The sequence below is a fragment of the Ctenopharyngodon idella genome, chromosome 3 (assembly GCF_019924925.1).
Source record: "Ctenopharyngodon idella isolate HZGC_01 chromosome 3, HZGC01, whole genome shotgun sequence".
NCBI lineage: Eukaryota > Metazoa > Chordata > Actinopteri > Cypriniformes > Xenocyprididae > Ctenopharyngodon > Ctenopharyngodon idella.
The window spans coordinates 16,092,017-16,098,883 of NC_067222.1; the positions used below are offsets into that span (position 1 = coordinate 16,092,017).

At 35.8% G+C, this 6,867-nt stretch overlaps 1 long non-coding RNA gene across 1 annotated transcript; it reads left to right on the forward strand.

The window, feature by feature from the left end:
* The first annotated feature begins 370 nt into the window (after nt 1–370).
* On the forward strand, nt 371–6,260 carry LOC127508222 (uncharacterized). The gene is made up of 7 exons (XR_007928718.1): nt 371–497; nt 1,393–1,521; nt 3,677–3,811; nt 4,021–4,045; nt 4,380–4,430; nt 4,579–4,663; nt 4,871–6,260. It is a non-coding gene; the product is annotated as an uncharacterized LOC127508222 (long non-coding RNA).
* Nucleotides 6,261–6,867: the final 607 nt, after the last annotated feature.

Genomic DNA, 6,867 nt, shown 5'->3' on the forward strand with positions numbered 1-6,867 from the left:
TAAAAACTCCAGCACATGGTGGAGTTGACCAATGATGTTCTTTAAAGTTGCTTCTGATAAAATAAACTGAAAAATAATGTCACACTGCATTTAGTGCACGTGCAAATCAAGCTTTGTGGAAGAGATCTGATGGGTCAGTCATGGAGTCACTTTAAACAGCCCGTGTTGTGATGACGATGATCAAGAATATTTTCAGTAAGATTAAAATAGCTAGCTGACTAGTTGATCGTGTGAAATCAGGAAACAGGAAACAGTCTGAAGAGAAAGTGCAATACTATCACAGTCACAGTCACACACAGCGCTTCTCTTTCTCATTGGCTATCAGTTTATTACGTAATGTTTCTCGTGCGTTTGGGTTCCCCTCCTCTGTGCCCGGTGAAGCTCATATACCAAACAAGCGGTGCAAGAGGAATTTGAAGCTCATATACCAAACAAGCGGTGCAAGAGGAATTTCTTTCTGCTCTTATCAACTATATTGTCTCAGCAGGTCGCTTAAGGTATGACACATGTTCAGTAGGTGATATCCGTTTTAATAGGCTACATTTTCATTCTGAACCGTTTTATGACTTATTATATTGTCAAATTATTATATTTTTGAAGTTCACGTGTAAAATGTTTTAGGGGCTCTGAAGTAAATCATTAATGATGATGCACAATATTTAACTCCTCTGTGAGAAAATCATGGTTTTTATTAGAATAATATGTGTCAGTATTTTTTGTCTGCTGTAAACCAGGATCTGTCATGATCCCGCGCGTGTCCTTAAAATAATGACTTTAAATGTCTTTCCATTTCAAAGCGCGAGGCCGTAAAAGTCTAAAATATCTTAAATGGTTCAAAACGTTTTAATCGTAATTTCCGTCTCCTCTCTAATAATTCATAATCTCTTGGTTTCGTTGCACATCAAATTGTATTATGTACATCAAAGTCTGGGCACAATATGTTTTACATTAAACGAAACGTATGAAACACTTTTATGCAAAAATTTTATGTTTTTATTGTAAGTTTTTTTATTGTGAATTTTTTGTAAGTATTGGGATCGGCAGATACCCGTGCCAACACTGACAGTCAAAGGGTTAACACTCAGCGCTTTTCCAGATTTTGCAGTAGAGATCTACACTTTAACTTTCATTATTTCATAGTTACAGCGCCCTCTTGTGCCTAACATATAAACATACTTTCATCTAAAATGTGATGCTTTGTATGGAAAAGATTGAAATTGAGGTTATTTGTTGAAAACATCGTATTTTAAGAGTTATTTTCACTGGTTTAAATGCACATCACTACAGCTTTTCCACATTTGTATTAATGTTTGATCTTCAACATTTGTCATACAATATTAATATATTGCAGTCATTTGGTTCTTTGGTTAAAACATTTATCTTTTTTTCCAGCACTAAAACATGAACACAATCAATAAAACATGTGGAGAGATTCAGACTGAAGGAGGGTTCGAATACAGACTTCTGTCTAATATACTGAATCAAACCAGTAATGACTGTGAGCAGAGCTGGTATTCAGAGGTGAGTGTGTGTTTCTGTCCTCAAACTACACTATGACACACACACACACACACACACACACACGTATATGTGTTTTACGGGGACTCTCCATAGGCGTAATGGTTTTTATACTGTACCTTCTATCCCCCTACTCTACCCCTACCCCTAAACCTACCCATCACAGGAAACTGCAGGCATTTTTTGAATTTCAAAACACTCTTTAGTATGTTTTTTAAGCCATTCGGTTTACGAAGACACAGGAAGTGTCCTCATAAACCATGTTTACGTTGTAATACCCATATCATTATAAACCACAAACCGTGGTTCGGCTGTAGGTAATCACAGAGTGCAGATATACCAGTTTGATATTGTGATACAATATTTAGACGGCATGAGTGTGTAAATAAATAAGAAATAACAACGGAGTGTCTTTAAAACCCTCTTTTGTGCAGAACTAGGCCTACTTCCTTCCGCCACAGATTCAAGTTTACAGTTTAACAGATCCGTTACTAATTCTAAAACATCACCTCAGAACTAGGCTACTAATGAAGTAACGTTGAGTTGCTTCATTGTTTTAGTGTATTATCACTGTATTATGTGTAGAGCATTATGAGAGAGAGATCACCTGAGCGAGAATTACCTGCATCTGATATAAAATTCCTGCTTCAAGTCGATGTCCATAATATTCTATCCATTATAAAAATCAGTTAGAAATCCACTGAAGAATTTATCTTTGTCCTTTTAACAGTTAAGGGGATTTCCGACAGCGCTAAAACAACTTCCTTGTTTAGTGTTATGACATTCGGCACCGAAGCTTCGAAGCTTGTATCAAAAAACGAAACCTCTCGAAGCACTGTAATGGTGCTGGATTCGTTGGTTTTGCCATAACCACGTGATCTGTGACGTCTGAAGCTTCATTCTCTCAGAACTACATTAGCCTACTGCATCGTACTCTGATTCAAATGACAGAAACCTCTTGTGTCATTCACTTCTTTGATAAGAACAAATTATACTACGAATAAATATTTATGTGTAGTTTTGTGCATGTTCAGTTTGTATTAATACCCATTCACAAGCATTTCAATGGGCTATTCCACTATAATATTCAGTTATTTTGATCATATGCCGACATTAGCCTTTTCCATATTTTTTTATGTATATGGATTTTTTTATCTTTTCCATATACATGTATTCTCAGACTCATTTTTCATACATTGTGTAAGTAGAATGAAACATGAAAGACTGATATTTCTGTAGACTAAATAATTTTATTTCTTTATTTAGTTTTTCGTAGCACAAACTGATGTATTACGATACTGTCCAACAATGATGCAAAGGCAGCTTCTTGTGATGCTGTTAGTGTGCACCGTGTTGAACAGGTTCAAGTAATAAACCATTTTATGATACAGTTGAGGGGAAAGCCTCAGTGTTTCGCAAAGCTTCATTTCAACTTCAACCAGTCCCTTTCAAAATAAAAGTCTGTTGGGACTGAATCATTCAGTCTTTACTGCCATCTAATGGCGTGTTAATGCAACTTTCACTGAAATCCATGTCACGAACAATATTTAGCAATACCAAATACGGCATATTATTTATATAAAATAATATTTATTGAACAACTTTTAAATGAATAACGATAGCCATTATAAAAGACAATAGGAAATAAACACAATCATACAATTCAGTCAAACGTACATAAGCAGCGCTCTAGAACAGGATTTAAGTTTAATAGATCCTAAATATAAAATTATGAAAGTTAACATAGCCTTTTTGCACATTAGAGGTCTAAATAACTACATTCTCGCCTAAAAAACTCTTAAACTACATCCCGTGACACAATAACAGTAGTATTTGCAAAAATATGGTGTACGCCATAACTGTCGCCGCAAGCGGAGTGACACAAACGCTGAAACGGTTCCAGTGCTGATACTGGATTATTGCACAGCTGGAGACGGCTCTCAGCCAATCAGATTCAATGAGTAGGTTTATGGATAGAGTAGTGAAGGAGCATAGTATGTCGAGTCATCATTTAGTCTCATATAAAACATCTTGTTTTTGTGGGGCCCTCTTTGTGAAGACATTTGGTCATTTCTGACCAAAACATTTCTGTCCTCAAACTACACCATCATACTCACTAAAATGCATTACTTGATCCTCTTGTGTTTGATTTGTTCAGGACTGGCGTCTGTTAGCAGATCCATCGAATCCACACAGACTGATGTATCCTGTGACGTCTGTATCATCTGATCGTCTCGTCACTTCTCACTGTGTGAATGAACTTCGTTATGAGATTCAGTGTCATTCTGATGGAGTAAATCAACTCAATCTCTCTCAACATTCATCTGTTTTCATATTTAAACAGACAGAAATTATGATCTTGTTCTTTTGATTTAATTATGAATCATTAGAGCTGCGGTTCAACATGAACACAATAAACTATGAGTTTATGTAATGAGTTCAGTAATGAATCCTTCATGAACACTATAAAAGCTGCTCTGATGATTCTTTCTTTCATTTCAGATCACACATGAGACCATCTTCAGAGGTGAGAGAGACACTTCAGATCTCAGTGTGATGTTTATGATGGACAGATGATCCTTAAAGACACACTGTTGAAGTGAATCTGTCCCGATTCAGATCAAACTGAAGTGAATCTGTCCTGATTCAGATCAAACTGAAGTGAATCTGTCCTGATTCAGATCAAACTCTGTGCTGAAGTGAATCTGTCTCGATTCAGATCAAAGTCAGTGTTGAAGTGAATCTGTCCCGATTCAGATCAAAGTCAGTGTTGAAGTGAATCTGTCCCAATTCAGATCAAAGTCTGTGTTGAAGTGAATCTTCTGTAAATGAATCATGATGATTATGAATGTGTTTTTCAGTGTTTAACGGCACAGACTCCAGCGGCGGATCGACACAAACTCCAGATTCACGTGAGTTTAGATGATGAAAGATCAAATATAAGAAACACCAAAGTTTAGAGAAAGAGAAGAAATATATAATATATAGTTGATTAATTCAGATGATTGTACAGTGTTGTTTGTGTAGATCAGCTGAATTTACATTTTGTGGCTTGTATAGATCAGTTCTGGTGGATTTCTGCTCTTTTCTTCATCACGGTTGTTCTGCTCTTGATCTGTTTCATGCTGCGTAAAAGGATCTTCAGGTGAGTCACGAGTGATTCATTGTGTTTTAAAATAGTCATGGAAACTAAATTATAAAACTGACTTTATAAGTGAAAATATTATTTATCATTTTACTCCTTTAACAAACCATGGAATATCTGATATGAAGTCATATTTAATGAAGAAATCAGTGTAGAAAATACTTTGAATATAACAGTATTGAATGATCAGATTCAATCTGTTTTCAGTTGTGTTTCGAGAGCAGTGACACGAATCTTTAAGCACAGTGAGTCAGAAAACAGGTGAGTGAATCAAATTGAGAGAAAGAAAGACTTGAAGTGAGTTTGAATCACATGATAATTTCTGAATCAGATGAATGATGTTTTCAGTTTCAGTTCAGACTCTGTGAATAAATCTGAATGTGTTTCAAGGGATCCTGAAGCTGGAGTCCAGATGAAGATCAGATCTGATGAATCTGATTCACTGAGTCAATCTGAATCTGAACCGTTAAACGGCTCAGTGTCCAGAGCATGATCAGTGTGAATCAGCTCAGGTCATGATTTACTCAAACTCAGGGCTGAACGTCACTGTGATCTTTGACATGATGAAGGGAGTTTCAGTTCATTCTGAGCTTCTCAACTCTGTTCATTCCCTCATCTCTTCTCTGTTTTATGAGCGCAGCGACATCTTTAGGGTTTTATCGGGGAGGTCCAGTGACCTTTCTATTCCCATAGTCCTCGCTGCGTTGTTGATGCACTGCGAAGATTGCACATGAAAATAAGATATATATATATATATATATATATATATATATATATAATTAAATATTTGGTACCCTAGCAAAGAAATACTATAATTTTACAATAAATATACCCCATTTAAATCATGTTTTTTGGATAATATCAGTATTCTTTGATATTCGTTACAGTAGAATTTAAATACCATGTTATATAAATAGGGCTCTTAAAGTATACCTTGGTACATTCTGGTACATGTTAGTTTTTAAGTATTTTAACTATTTTAACATATTAAATATTACATGCACTCCTTAAAGACTATATAAGACCAATAATGACCACTCACAGCTCCAGGTCAGGGGACAGGAAGCTCTCCGTTGTACGTGACCCACTTCACATCAGACATTTCCACGGACACCTCCGTCTTAAATTTGCCACGAGAGAACACCCAGACACCAAATCTCTGTTTTTAAATGATAGATTCATCACGTCATCTTCATCAGCTGCTCTTCATCATGTCACAGACAGATCAGTGAAACACTTTCAAACATGTTATGGAGATTTTTTTGGGCTCAGAGACGTTAAAGCATTTGTTCTGTAAAGTTACTGACTTTGAGACACACAGATCTCTATAAAACTGCCTTGAAATAATGTGTATTCAGAAAAATAATACAAATAAATTCATGACACGGGAAACACGATCATTTACCCATTTATACTATTTTATATTTTGTATTGTTATATTTCTTGCTCTTGTAATGCTTTGTAAGTTGTCTAACCTTGTGATTTTGTTTGTCTTCATGTTTTATAAGATGACCCGTTATGATTTTTGTTATAACTCTTGCTGTACATTGTGCTGATCAAATGAAGTCTGAGCAATAAACTCTGCTCATTTTTATCATCTCGTCGTCTCCTGCTTCCTATGTGAATTACAAGTCCGACTCTCTAACCATTGGGCCACAACTGACCCTCAGAGCGATAGATGTTTGATGTTGTTGTTTTGGGACTCGGAACAGAAAGTGACCTGAGACGAGACTAGACTAGAGAAGGTTTTGGTTACCAGATTAAACAGATATTTTAGAATGAGATCTGAAAAGAGACTAGAAAAATGACTTATTTTTAATGTCACTTTTGTTGCTACTTGGGTACATGCAGATTAAAATAATGTTTTTGTTTGCGTTCCTGAAATTATTTCACTTTCATATTTTGACTTTCAACAGGCTGTAAGCTTGTAGATTTTCTCACAGTTGTCTCATCATGATAAGTCCATCTTTCTCAGAGCGGCTCCTCCCTGAATGATGTACAGAAAGTCTGTTTGCTTTAAAAGCTGTTCGATGAAACGCTTCCATACGCTTCAGAAGCGTCATTTATCAGCCGTTTTAGCAAACAATCCACTTAAGGTATGAGATATGTTTAGCATTTAACCTACATGGCTCACAGAAAAACTGTATTTAAATATTTTTCATGATTAGCAGATTTGTAAAGCAGTTAAGTGGTATATTTTTTGC